Source organism: Nannobrachium achirus (genome assembly GCF_963921795.1).
Source record: "Nannobrachium achirus genome assembly, chromosome: 22".
Taxonomy (NCBI): domain Eukaryota; kingdom Metazoa; phylum Chordata; class Actinopteri; order Myctophiformes; family Myctophidae; genus Nannobrachium; species Nannobrachium achirus.
The window spans coordinates 524,016-538,356 of NC_137829.1; the positions used below are offsets into that span (position 1 = coordinate 524,016).

General features: G+C 41.9%; 1 protein-coding gene across 1 annotated transcript in view; it reads left to right on the forward strand.

The window, feature by feature from the left end:
• Nucleotides 1-5,324: 5,324 nt before the first annotated feature.
• LOC308308142 (R3H domain-containing protein 1-like) overlaps nt 5,325-14,341 on the forward strand; it is a gene marked incomplete at its 3' end in the record, with an annotated part of 127,372 nt that continues 118,355 nt past the window's right edge. Inside the window, exon 1 of the mRNA XM_080753507.1 lies at nt 5,325-5,437. The remainder of the gene's footprint in view (nt 5,438-14,341) is intronic.

The following is a 14,341-nucleotide window of genomic DNA, read 5'->3' on the forward strand; positions in this document are numbered from 1 at the left end:
AGCCAATAACAGAAGGAAAAAAAAGAATGTGTGTTTGCTTGCAGCTTCGTTCTCACCTAGTTTCTTCTTCTTCAGAGTAATTTGTGTGGGGAACCAGTGGCGTCAGTTCAGAAAAAGGTAAGGTATGGCAACATGACTGGTGTCTTGCACGCGCGCAAAGGCGCACGTGCAAGACACCAGTCATGTTGCCATACCTTAGCAACAGGCATGATACTGTACATTTATTTTAAGAAGTACATTCTATTTTTTCCCCAAAAAATGTTGGTTATTGGGCTGCAATGGCAGTCTGGAACAGTTGTTCAAGTGCCGCTAAACTTGGCATAATATAGTAAACGTGCCACAATTAACAATAATAAATTGCACCTGTGCAGCTGACCTGCGGAACCTGGGAATATAGGCTACTATTCTGTCAAGATGGGGAGAATAAAAGTGTGGAGAATATAATTATAATACCTTGTTAAATTTTGCGTTTCTAGTTATTTTAATGTAATTTAACAATAACCAGCACAGACAGACAAAGAGACATTCATGGATTTATATTTTAAAGTAACTTGTCTTGTATTCTCCCCCCTGGACCCAGGGTATGGCAGCTGCATACCCCTGCCATACCCAATTGACGCCCCTGTGGGGAACAGTATTCCAAAGAAGCAGCTATATTCTCTCCTGGCAGAGGGCCAATAGCTATGGTGAGTGACCTCTATGACCTCTGCAAATCACTGCCGCAGAGGTGGAAAAAGTCGAACTCAAGTCAAAGTATCAATACTGCAATACAGTAATAATCTGTTAGAAGTAAAAGTCCGGAAATTAAAGATTTACTTGAGTAAAAGTACGAAAGTATTGGCATTAAAACATACTTAACTCATACCCTGCCAAAAAAGACGTTTTCTATAATAAAAACGTCTTTTTAACTATGGCCCTCCCTGCCAGATGTCTTCTGGACGTCTTTTTTTTTTTAATAATAAAAAATATTAAAAATTTTGAAAAAAAGTTTTTTGGACCTCCAACAGTGTACTAGGCATGATCGCGATCGCGAAATTGCATGTTTAACCCCCATACCAACCCCATCTTTCAAACATGGCAGCCATGTTTGTTTACATTTGAAGAAAACACGGCTGCCTTCTCCTGAATGCCTGAACGGATTTCCAAGCGGATTTTTTTGTTTGAAAGCTGTGAAAAGCATGCACATGCATAGTGCATGATCTGTGCACGAATGTGTGCACCAGCGTGCACACTATTTTTTTAACCCTTTGTTGGCGAAACGGCAATATAAGAGATCCCACTTTAAATATGGCACCGACTGAGTTTTTAAAGTACCAAAAGTAAAAGTACAAATGTTTGAAAATAGCAGATCTATAGATCGTCTATTTTCAATTAGCCTAGGTATAAAATAGATTAAAGTATGTTTTATAATATAAACATTTATATCTTCCAGCGTTTTTGGAACATTTCACATTTTCATATATTGTCTGCTCCAGCTAAAGGCTAAAAAGAAAGTTGTACACAGACATCAATAGTGAACATAGCTGATCTACCACCTCACAATTCATCCCATCGCAAAACACATCAGCTTATCTGCTATTTGATCTATTTTGACAAAAATGGAGTCTGGCCTGGGCTGCTGCTGTAGCGATCTGGGCACCTAGGCTCCAATGCAGGCTCACAGCACATCGCGGGTTCGAATCCCGATCCAGACAACCTAGGTTACGAGGTTTCTGACCGCGAACCGACAATGATGACTTTCTTTCTAGATTCATTGTGTTTTGCAGATCTCTTCAGCAAGAATTTACCATGGTCATGGTCCACTTTTGGTTTGAAACTCTTTGGAAGCTTTTACAAAATTGCTACCATTATCTGTGAGAGTAGTTTGGACTTTATTTTCAATGTTGATGTCAATCTTAGCAGCAGCAATGTCATAATAATGTGCATCTGCCTTATGTCCATCCATTCACAGTCTAGATTAGAAAAGCCCTGAACCCTGTATATCAGACCATAGTTCTTCAGTGGCAACCCCATTTGAGTCTCAATTTTGTGTTTGTCATTTTTGTTCAATCTTGGCTGACAAGTGGAATATTGTGTAACCACAAATGGATATGGGTTCTATAACAGTCGAATATTTTGAGAGTCGAATTGGGAAACATGGTGTTCCTTTTTAAAGACCAAAACAAAAACAAAAAACATGTTCTTATTTGTATTTGTTATCATTATATAACCTTCATTTACCCTGGGAGACCCATCTCTATTCTGAGACTGTTCGACTTTGTGACTGTCTGAGAGTTAGCTTCACAACACAGGGTTGGGTTGAGGGAGCCTGGCTGTTATGCAGGTTGAGGCGATTCATGAGCAGAGGTGTAAAGTTACCTGTTACCTATCCACTTTGTGCCTTGTCCTTGTGGCACTTTTAGGCCTAGAATTATTGAATGCTTTAACCAGTGAAAAATATCAGATATACAAGCTTGCAGCGCGGCACCGAGTGCCGCGCTGCGAGCTTGTAGATCTGCTATTTTTGAAAAAGTCGTGAAAATGTGTGCAAATCTTTGAATATACGTATGTATTTTCAAAGCGAACGTTTGTAACTCAAATTTTGCTTCTGGGTGGTCCCTGGAATTAAATATTTTGAGATGGGGGTCCGTGGCCAAATACATATCATTTTGGGGGTCCTTCACATGAAAAGGTTTGAGAACCACTGACATAGTAGTCTCTCAAGAACAGACTAACTGAGCTCCAGTTGAGTTAAAAGGACCTTTTCTTTGACGATGGCTGGCCAGATTGCTGACATAGAAACATAGGGTTTTTCAAAAAATCTTAGAAGGATTCAAAAGACATAGAATCGGGTCAAAATTCTAATTGATTTTTCAAAAAAAGATCTACAAGCTCGGCAGCGCAGCACTGGGTGAGCTTGTATATCTGCTGTTTTTCAATAGTTAAAGCATAAAATAATGATACACAATAATGTGTACCCGTTCTACAGAGCGCTTCCACTTCTCACGGTCAGTCCTCACTTCAGACCATGATGTCCGTCCTGCTTCTTTTCTTTCTTTCTATCTCGACAGTGCACCTCCAGGTGGTTGTGGTGTAAAGTAACTAAGTACATTTACTCAAGTAGGCTACTTTACTCAATTTTGAGGCATATTTATTTTTACTTTACTGGAGTATTTCCAGTTTTTAGTACTTTTACTTATAGCTACTCCACTACATCTCAGATGCAAATATTGTACTTTTTACTCCACTACACTTATTTGAAAACATTAGTTACTAGTTACTTCGTAGATTTTGATTATTATTACAAAATATACATTAACCACTTCAGCCCTATAAATACTTCGGCCATTTGAAAATAGCTGATCTACAAGCTCACAATGCGTCGCATCACGGCACATTGTGAGCCTGTAGATCTGTTTCAGTTTTCGCCACCTAGTGGCGGAAAAAATTACCTCTGGGAACTCAGATTGGTAGATCTGCTATTTTCAAAAGATTTTGAATACATTTTATACATTTTGAAAAGTTGTGAAATGGAACATTCTGCATAATGATCACACGATGCTCCTTTGTCTGTCATTACATGATTCATGAATGGAGTACACAGTCCCCAATGGAAACAAGCCATATAGGCTTATTTGGAAAAATCCTTTTAGGAGATCTTGTATTGTACAGACCTTGTATTGTGTTTCCCTGTACCTGTCTCTACAAACTGTTAATGTTAAGTATCCAATCAATCAATCAATCAATCAATCAATCAATCAATCAATCAATCAATCAACCAAACAAACGTGACAGTCATGTTTTACCCAAGTCAAATATTGAATACAGGACTTATTGTTGCTGCCGTCAGGTCGCAAGTTAGGCCTACTATGAAAAGCTCCACCGGCTGTCTGTCCGTCTGTCCATCTGTCACGTCACGTCACACTTTTGCCCCTACTCTATCTCTGGCAATGTTGGCCCTATCGATGCCAAACTTTGCACTCACACCCCTTGGATGGCAAATCACAACCTCCAGCCCTGATTTCTCACATGGCCCTCTTCTGGCGCCACCATCAGGCCGACGTTTGCAAAACACATTTTTGGACACTGCTCCTACAGATTTTGGCCTAAAATCAGGCAAAGCGGTACACATCCCACAACCTAATTAGAATCGCCCCAAAAAATAGTGTGTATGCTGGTATGTTGGTTGGTCCGACCGTCCATCTGTAACTCCACGTTCAGCAGTTGCTCAATTGTCTAAAAAACACAATACAAAAATCAATAACGCATGTACCTTGCCCAACATCAACTTTATCACCTTCAGATGTGTCTCTACTTCTCATAATCCCCAAATGTTTAAAATATTTTCCCAAATTTTGGCCTGTAGGCGGCTGTCCTGTGATGCGATTTACATCACAAATGGGCGTCAACAAGCGTCTGACTGTCTGCTTCACACCAAGGGGCTGTAGGCTAGTTATCTCTAAAGTCATGTCATCAACTTGGATCTGTCCCATTTCCCATATTCCCTCCTGATTGGCTACGATTGCCTTCTAAAGTTTGTGTACGCGATGTGACAGTCGCTTATCTCCCGATTAGGGAGTCTTACTGGTGAGTATTGATACTTTTTGCTTAAAGTTGATTAAATTTATTTTTACAGCACAAATTGGGGTCTCAGAAATAGAAATGCCATTACATGAGGGTCTGTAGCCTAATACATGTCAAACTGGGGGTCCTTGACATGAAAAGGTTTAAAGCACATGTGAGTCTACTTCTTCCACACCCCCACCCAGAGCCACCCATCATTCAGTCACCCTAACCCTAACCCTAACCCTAACCCTAACCCATGCTATAGCCTAGCACACTGTTCTGTTCTGTTTCTGGCTGCCTGCCTGTCCTTCTCCTCAATGCTGTAAGACAGTGGTTCTCAAACGTTCTCATGTCAAGGAATTAAGGACTCCCAACCTGTAACCTATTAGCCCGTGCACCCTCAATAAACATTGATTTTGGAATATAAATTGGAGTCCCAGAGATAGATGGGGGTCCTTAGCCCCAATGCATGTCATACAGGGGGGTCCTTGACATTATAATGGTTCAGAGCTGTAAAAAAGTTGCTGTTATGGAGGGTCCAATCTATAAGGGTCAATTTGGTTCCATTTGTACACAGACCCATAAGGGTCCATTTGGTTCCATGACTCTCAGAGTTAAATACCCAATGAGGGTCCATTTGGTTCCTGACTATCATTTGGGTGGGGACCCCCTGGAACTCCCTCAAGGAACCCTGGGGGTCCCCGGACCCCACTTTGAGAACCAATGGTGTAAGAAGTGAACCAACACTCAGTGCTGCCCAGTGCCCCATTCACCCTGGTGCAAACACACAGAAGAACATCAAGCTTTCTTCATCTCCCCCTGCACTACAGCAGCAGCACCAACATCAACAACAACACACCACCACAACACAGAGGAAGACATATAAGAAGGGGTAAGGACTGCTTACATGGAGGCTTTGGTCTGGTGCTTTTAGAAGATCTTAAAACGAGTAATAAGCATCTGTAACAAGTGATTATGTTGTGTGAGTGAGGCTAATCTTTAGCCGCTAACTACTACCTGCCTGCCTGCCGGTCTGTCTGTCTGTCTGTCTGGGGGTTAGCAGCTAGCCTTGGATCAAGACTGTCATAGATTGTACTTTTATTTTATATAGATTGACATTTTTATATTCAAAATTGCCAATATTTAAAAATGTCAAAATCGATAAAAAAAAAAAAGTACAATCTATGAAGTCTTGATGCAAGGCTAGCTGCTAACTAGTACCTGTCTGGCTATAGGGGGTTAGCTAGCTAGCCTTGGATCAAGACTATCGACATGGATTGTACTTTTTTTTAAATCGATTGACATTTTAATATCTATATCAAGATGTAAAAATCGATCAAATGCATCTATGATAGTCTTGATCCCGGCTGGCTGGGGGGGGGGTAAAGCGTAGAGAAAGCATTGTTTCTGCTGCTTATTGCTGTTAGCTTTGCTAGCTTCAGTTATTAGCACACAGAGATGGTGCATCTTTGGCTAACTAAAGCTATAGCAAAGCTAAACAAGAAAATACACTGATCACTTCAGCCCTGTATACATTTCAGCCATTTGAAAATAGCCGATCCACAAGCTCACATTGTGAGCTTGTAGATCGGTCATTTCCAAAAGATTTTTATACGATGTATACATTTGAAAAGTTGTGTGAAATGGGGGATTCATTCTGCATAATGATTGAGTAGCTCTGGTCCATAGCGGAGTTCTCCTTCTAACGCTATGTCACCGACGAGCCCTTGCGCCCGCAGGAGAGGCTGCGCACCCTCGTCTGTAATGAAAATAAAAAGTACACTTTTGCTACTCGCCAAAACAAAGACGGCTTTATGGAGTTGAAAGCCTACTTTCCTTAGTGGGGACACTCTGAGCCCCCCCCCCCCACGTCTAAAATACACTTTTTGGCCAGAAAGGAAAATGTTTCACCGGAATGCAAAATCTGCAAAATCTGGAAATGTCTATTGACAAATCTGTAGAGGGCGCTGTGGAGTAGCTAAAAAGTTCCGGTGAAATATTTTCTTTTCTGGTCAAAAGGTGTATTTTAGACGTGAGGTGGGGGGCTCCGAGTGTTCCCACTGTGGAAAGTAGGCTTTCAACATCTTAGAAATGTCTTTGTTTTGGTGAGTAGCGAAAGAGTATTGTTTATGTTTTACTACAGACGAGAGGCTGAGCAGCCTGGGCTACCGCGGCTGTGAGCGCAAGGACTCATCGGTGACATAGCGTTAACAATTAAGGAGAATCCTTCTAACGACCAGAGCTACTTTTGCTGCTAGCCCTTTATTTTAGGTCTTATTATGACATAAGCAACACGTTTCATACTGAAATGAGTCACGTAGACGCAATTGTTCCCCAGTTTGTGGATTTGTATTTTGTCTCACGACCTCTTTGACGCATTATAGCTTTATTATAACTTCATGTGGAGTCTTAACGTTATAGTGCGGGTGTGCATATACTCATATAGCTTTTTATTTCCCTTACTACTACAGCTGGGCTTAAATAAATCCCCAAATTGTTAAACCATAGCATACATAACAACAGAACATCATTGTCCAGGGATTATTTACCCTATATATATATATATTCCCTTGCCACAGTTGCCACTGCAGCAATACACAGAAGAAAGGGTGTTAATTCAGTGTGTTCGGGGCCTGTGTGTTGTTGCTTATGGGGGGGCTAATATTGGCTAAACTGACTGGGCCACTGGGATGAAAACAAAGCCAGCTGTCAAATCCCAAAACGTGTTGGAAATGTGTGGGAAGGAACAATAGCAGGGACTTCCATCTCCCCACATCTTGTTTAGTAGCATCTGGGTTCTCGTATTGGATGTTGTTAACACGGCATCAAGGTTTTGTATGTATTTATCTGGCCTCCTCCTAGTATTTAGGCAGCTAGCTTTCAGAGCTAACTGTGTGTGTGTGTGTGTGTGTGTGTGTGTGTGTGTGTGTGTGTGTGTGTGCTGCTGGACCATGTGAGGCCTGTCCTGTCATTTAGTTCCCCTTAACTGTGTGGTGGGGCTCAGACTAGGCTCTGGAACAATAGTTCTCAAACTTTTTCATGTCAAGGACCCCCAAATTGACACTTAGCCAGAGGACCCCTCATTTGAAAAAACAACAACAAAAGATTTTTACAACTCTAGCAGTGATTCCCACCTAGACATTTTAATGTCAAGGATCCCCAGTTAATGTTTTTATTTTTTTAAATCTCTGAGACCCTTATTTATATTGAAAAATCAATGTTAATTTAACACAGAGAGTGTACGTTCCATTTGGTTCCATGTGTACACCCTTGAGTTACATAGTATACCCATAAGGGGCCATTTGGTTCCTAACTATCATTTAGCTGGGGACCCCTCGAACCCCCTCAAGGACCCCTGGGGACCCCACTTTGAGAACCAATGCTCTGGAAGGAACAGACTCTGTTTGGTTCCCTCTCATCTCCCCATGTTTTGTGTAGGTTAGTGGTTCTCAACCTTTTCAGGCTTTGACCACCCCCAGCCCAGAATAACCATATTTGAACTGGGGACCCCCCCCCCCCCCTCCCTGACAAGCACTTGGAATTGTAGGAGTTGAGACGTTTACATTTAGTTTGACTCTGTTCCACAGATAAATATTGTGGAAATGTGAGCTTGTAGATCGGCTATTTTCACAATATTTAATAAATATTTATTGTAGATAAAGTATTTTAAAAATGTTCACCTCTTTCTTATATTATCTGGCCAATTTTTGACCACTGTTTTATAGTATAGTTTTGTGATTATACCTTTGATTCCATAATGGTCATTTTTCATTCCATTTATTTTATTTTCCAATTCACAGACCCTCAAATGGACAGGCAGGCATTTGGGCAGGAGGAAATGACCTGATATCATGAGTTGGTCATAAGAACCATACATATATCTTTGACGATAGTTTTATTAAACTTTACTAGTTTAATTTACTTTACTAATGGTTTGCATAAAGGTACAGAGGTTACAGTTATACAATGCTAAAAGGATAACACAGAATGCCCTGAGGGCTTGTTTCCATTGTGATCCTATGTATTCAATTCATCATGACATATAAAGGACATACAATACATGTAAAGCCCCTATCAGAGTCGGTACCGCGGTGAAGAGCTATCCACCGCGGTGTAGTCTTTTTGAGTCATAAAACTACAACGTTACGTCATTCCTCGCGGTGAAGAGCTTTCCACCGTGAGTCCTGACCCATCTCTCTGTTTTTACTATCAGACAGATAGGCTCTTCACCCCGTTCACTGATTGGTCGACCTGGACCAGTCAGTCACGGTGAATAGGAATTCACCGTGACTGACTATGATGGCCTTCACTTATTTTCTGACTTGAGGTGGAAAGCTTTCCACCTAAAATTTGCGGTTGATAGCTCTTCACCTTGGACTCTGATAGGGGCTTAAGAAATCAAAATTCTACAATTTTGGAATTTTGTGCCCGCCACCGGGTGCAGAACCCACACACAAGCACCTCCCGCCCCCCTTTCCCCCCCTCGCATCGCAAAAAAGTTTTTTTTTCCCTGGCTGGGGGCTGGCCATTATGGCCGGGTGCTTCAGCGTCACGCCACCCACAGTAACTGTGCCTGCCTAGCTAGGAGCAGTAAAAGTATATGTATACTGTCTATATTTTTACACCTTAGACACCTTATGGGAGCAGTAATACTGGTGTGTGGATTCTTATTCTTGTCTACTGTCTAATTGGACAACATTTTGAGAACCACTAGTGGATATCATTGAAGATTGAATCACAGAACTTGGTGCTACCTACGCTACACACCAGCCATGTAACTGGAGTTTGACAACTTTTATGATAAAATAGCACAATTTCTTTCTACTCAGTCTGGGTCTCATAGGAGAGCTGTCAAATCCTTCCACCGGTGACATCATCGTTTGACAGATTTTTTTTTAAACAATATTTTTGAAAAAAATATATATATATTTCGATTTTTATTATCACAAGAACAATGGCTTCCACTTTAACATTGCAACTTTTCAGGAATAGAAAGCCTGCAGTTTCTATTAGCTTGCATTTCCCATTGATGATGTCACCGGTGGAAGGATTTGACCCACCCACATGCAGCTCTCCTATGAGTCCCAAACTGAGTAGAAAAAAATTGTGATATTTTATCATGTCAACATTAGCAAGGACCTATTATATGAAGATAGGTTGAAAAGTGGTGAAGTCCTCCTTTAACTGCCCTTCAGTTTTGTGTTTTTTTTAGGCATCATGGAACCATTTCAATAGTTAAGGGGTAAGAACAGGATTGTCAGATTTAGATGGAGCGCTTCTCTTTGGTAATGTGATGAATACACAAGATCAATGAAACATGCTTTAGATCTGTTCTGGTCAGCAAGCGTTACATGTAATGTAAATCAGGCATAGGGGATAATCAATCAAAGTTGGGTCTGATTACTTTGAAATGTAGTCGGTTACTGAATTAAGCCCACCCTCCCCTCATCTCCTATTAGAGTTCTCAGCCCTAACCCTAACCCTAACCCTAACCCTAACCCTAACCCTAACCCTAACCCTGAAATGTAGTCGGTTACTGAATTAAGCCCACCCTCCCCTCATCTCCTATTAGAGTTCTCAGCCCTAACCCTAACCCTAACCCTAACCCTAACCCTAACCCTAACCCTGAAATGTAGTCGGTTACTGAATTAAGCCCACCCTCCCCTCATCTCCTATTAGAGTTCTCAGCCCTAACCCTAACCCTAACCCTAACCCTAACCCTAACCCTAACCCTAACCCTGAAATGTAGTCGGTTACTGAATTAAGCCCACCCTCCCCTCATCTCCTATTAGAGTTCTCAGCCCTAACCCTAACCCTAACCCTAACCCTAACCCTAACCCTAACCCTAACCCTGAAATGTAGTCGGTTACTGAATTAAGCCCACCCTCCCCTCATCTCCTATTAGAGTTCTCAGCCCTAACCCTAACCCTAACCCTAACCCTAACCCTAACCCTGAAATGTAGTCGGTTACTGAATTAAGCCCACCCTCCCCTCATCTCCTATTAGAGTTCTCAGCCCTAACCCTAACCCTAACCCTAACCCTAACCCTAACCCTAACCCTGAAATGTAGTCGGTTACTGAATTAAGCCCACCCTCCCCTCATCTCCTATTAGAGTTCTCAGGTTACTGAATTAAGCCCACCCTCCCCTCATCTCCTATTAGAGTTCTCAGGTTACTGAATTAAGCCCACCCTCCCCTCATCTCCTATTAGAGTTCTCAGCGGGTCTGAAAATTAAGGCCCGGCATGACTAATTATCATACATTTTAGGCCCTACCCGGCCCTATCACCAGCCCTATCACCGGCCCTATCACCGGCCCTACCCGGCCCTATCACCAGCCCTATCACCGGCCCTACCCGGCCCTATCACCGGCCCTATCATAAACTCATCATAAACTCATCATCGCCCTTTCCCCATAATCAATGACCCCTCAACACTTACTTATGTTTCTCACCTTGGCCCAGATGGAGTGAGGCTTAAGTCACAGAAGCCCCTTTTCCACCAACAGAACTTTGGTTCTAGAACAAGTTCCACTCTAGGTTCTTGGAACCTCGCTGCTGTCACGGAACCGGACGCAAACCGGCTTGTGTGTCCTACTTAAAGCTCTGATGGCTGAATGGTTACTAAGACCACGGCTATACGAATATGGATCTTTTTCTAGTCGCAATTGTTGCAGCCACAAAACGGGCGCTAAACGGGATCTTTTTGTAAACGGATAAATAAGTGAAGATTTACCAAATATCCACTTCAGTGGAACTGTGTGGACTGGAAAAAAATAGCCGCTGTGTAAACGATGACGTTGAGTGAGTGCATAGCTCCATGCATGTGAGAGAGAGAGTCACAACACACACACACACACACACACATGCACGCTCACACACTGACACACACACATGCTCAACCTTCTATGGTATTACAAATCGCTTACCGCCACGGCAAACCTACTGGCCTGGCATGCTTGTTGGAGCGGATTGTGTGGAGCTACTGTAGATATTTTTGTTGGATATTTTTCTATATGGATATACGAAAATATGCGTTTAGAAAAAAGTGTAGCCAGGGCATTAAGAGAGCTCGCAGTTGCCCCAGGTTGGATTCCAGGCCTGGCCAGCAATGTGTTCCCCCACTTTGACGAGCACTAAGAGCTGAGGCATTACATTTTGTATATCATGGTTCTATTGTGAAAATAGCAGATCTACATGTTGCGAGGCGTTGTGAGCATGTAGATCGGCTATTTTCCCAATTTTCTGCCTCTAATATTTGACAATTTGGCAAATGTTTAATTTGACATTTTAGAGAAATGTGCAGATACCCTCTATACACTTAAACATTATGTTGGTGTGTTAACTGTTGAGAGAGAAAACAATGTTGCACATTAAGCTAATCATGATCTGGGGACCCACCAACATAATTTGGGGACCCCCCCTGGGGGTCCCGACCCACAGGTTGAGAACCACTGGTCTATGGGACAAGTGGTGGAAACGGGATGGACGCAGAAACATATCTTTTGAATGGATTGTCACGAGTGGACAGGGATTATTTTCCAACTCCAGGGCACCTGTGCACATCTTTTGAGCCCTCCCACGTCCCAGAGCAACGTGGAATATTCTATGATTTTTCAAAGGTTAGTGAAAATCCCTGAAAGCGTAGCAGGGAAGGATTGGGTCAACCCTGATTCTATTCCTCTTTGGAATGCTAGTTATTTGCTATATTAATGCTAGTTGCAACAAAAACCAAACAACTAAACAAAACCACAACAATCAGAAAATATGGGGATAACATCTGTTTTAATGTGATCACATCACTTGTGTGACACTTGTGGTTCTGTTTTTAATTACACCCTGCTTATTAATTTGATCTCGTGGCTATTTGGCTTGCATTAATCAACATGTTGTACCCTCTCATCGTCCAATGTATCACTTCTGGATAGATTGCTTTTTTATTCAAGCGAACTGTCACAACGTGCGTTCTGATATCCGTCTAATGAGGTCTTCTTACATTTCACTCCAATTATCTCTGCTATTTTGTTGTAGCTGCATCTTTTACTGGTGCCGACAGCTGATGACAAATTACTTCTAATACCAAGATGCCAAGAGTGTACGTTATCTCTGAATTTGCACGATATATGAGGAAATTTTCTGCTGTGTCGCATAATTGATCCATCAGTTGTAGCCTTGCTTTTGAGAGATGTCCTGTGCTGGCAATTAACCTTTTTCATTATTTTAACAGCTATTTACATTAGTAAGGTAGAATATCTCTCAGTGGTATTTTTTTTTGTATTACTTGTACAGGTATTGGAAATAGTACCACTACCCACGGGTATCACTATGAGTTTTGCTCTCATTCACATGCATCAGAAAGGAAAAGTTTTGCAACCATAAGAAAAAAAGTTTCAGCAATGTTCCAGTTGATAAGCCTTTATAACTCGAGCTATTTTTTCAATGTCCTTGACATCCCTGCAGTGTGGAGGAGAGGGGAAAAAAAAAAAATCAACAAGTGCTGTCCACTGGCAACTCTGGGATTCTTATTGGCACTGCACTGTCTAATATGATGGATAACAGTGGCACATACTCTGAAAGCAATAAATAGTTCATCAGCTGGGTTTCCTTCAGTCGGTGACAGCCAGTGCTCCGCGCTGCAACCACAGCCCAGCCATCAAATAGACTTCCTGTCTGATTGCAGTGATTGATGATGCGAGGCTACATGTGAGATTTCCAGGTCCGCTAGAGTAGAGAGGGAGAACGGTCAAAAGGGCTTTGGGAGTCCATTCTCCTCCCTCCCAGGGTCAGGTGTCAGACACTAATCTATAAGGGCAGCGGCTTCTACTCCAGGGAATTAAGCCAATTTGCAAAAGCACTCCATGAGGCAAGGTGTTGACGGCAAGCTCTTGTTGTCTCCGGTCTCCTGTAATAACAGTAAGGTGGTCTGAGCCCAGCGCAGTGGCGTCTTTGGATGCTGCGTTTTGTCTCTCAGAGAGAGAGTGTGATTATCTTAACCAGTAAGACTCCCTAATCGGGAGATAAGCGACCGTTGGTCGCTTATCTCCTGTCACACTGCTGACATCAGTATGACATCACACCGTACACAAATGACCCTTATATAAGACCGGCATTATCTACCGACAGATTAGTAACAAGATGTCAAAATCGTTGAAGGTTGAATCTCCAGATATGGAGATAACCAACACAACCCTCCATATATGGAGATAACCGACGAATCTCACTAAAGCCCCGTTTTCACTGAGCAAAACTTCTGGGAGTTTTTTCAAAAATGACGGCAATTTTGAAATTCACGCCATGTGAAAACGGCCACTTATTTTGTGTCCCGGCAGTATTGGGGGCCGAAATTTGACGGGAAAATACCTTGTAATTTTTGATGAAAGTACCGTGTGAAAACGCATGCCGTGAATTTGCCGTTTTTTTGACAACCAGGTGCATGAAAGGAGCCAGTTAACAGTTTAAAACATTGTATCTGGGATTGAAAACAACCTGAATGTAAAGGAATATATAGAAATAAAGTAGGTCTACAAGCTTCACCTTGAATAGGGGATTAATTATTTGGGCTAGAATCGCATTGACAAACACAGCAGAAGTCTATTTCTTTCTTTCTCTGGTCATCCATCGTTTATGGTGTCGCGTGAAGAAGAAAAAAAAAAACACAGCTAATAATCTACAAGCCCACAAGTGCAACACGTTGCATCATGCAGCGATCCTTTCTGAACCTTCTGAGCTTGCTCATGGTTCAAACTTATTTGTATTCTATAGCCTATTTTTAATTAAACTGTGTGGGTTTTGATACAA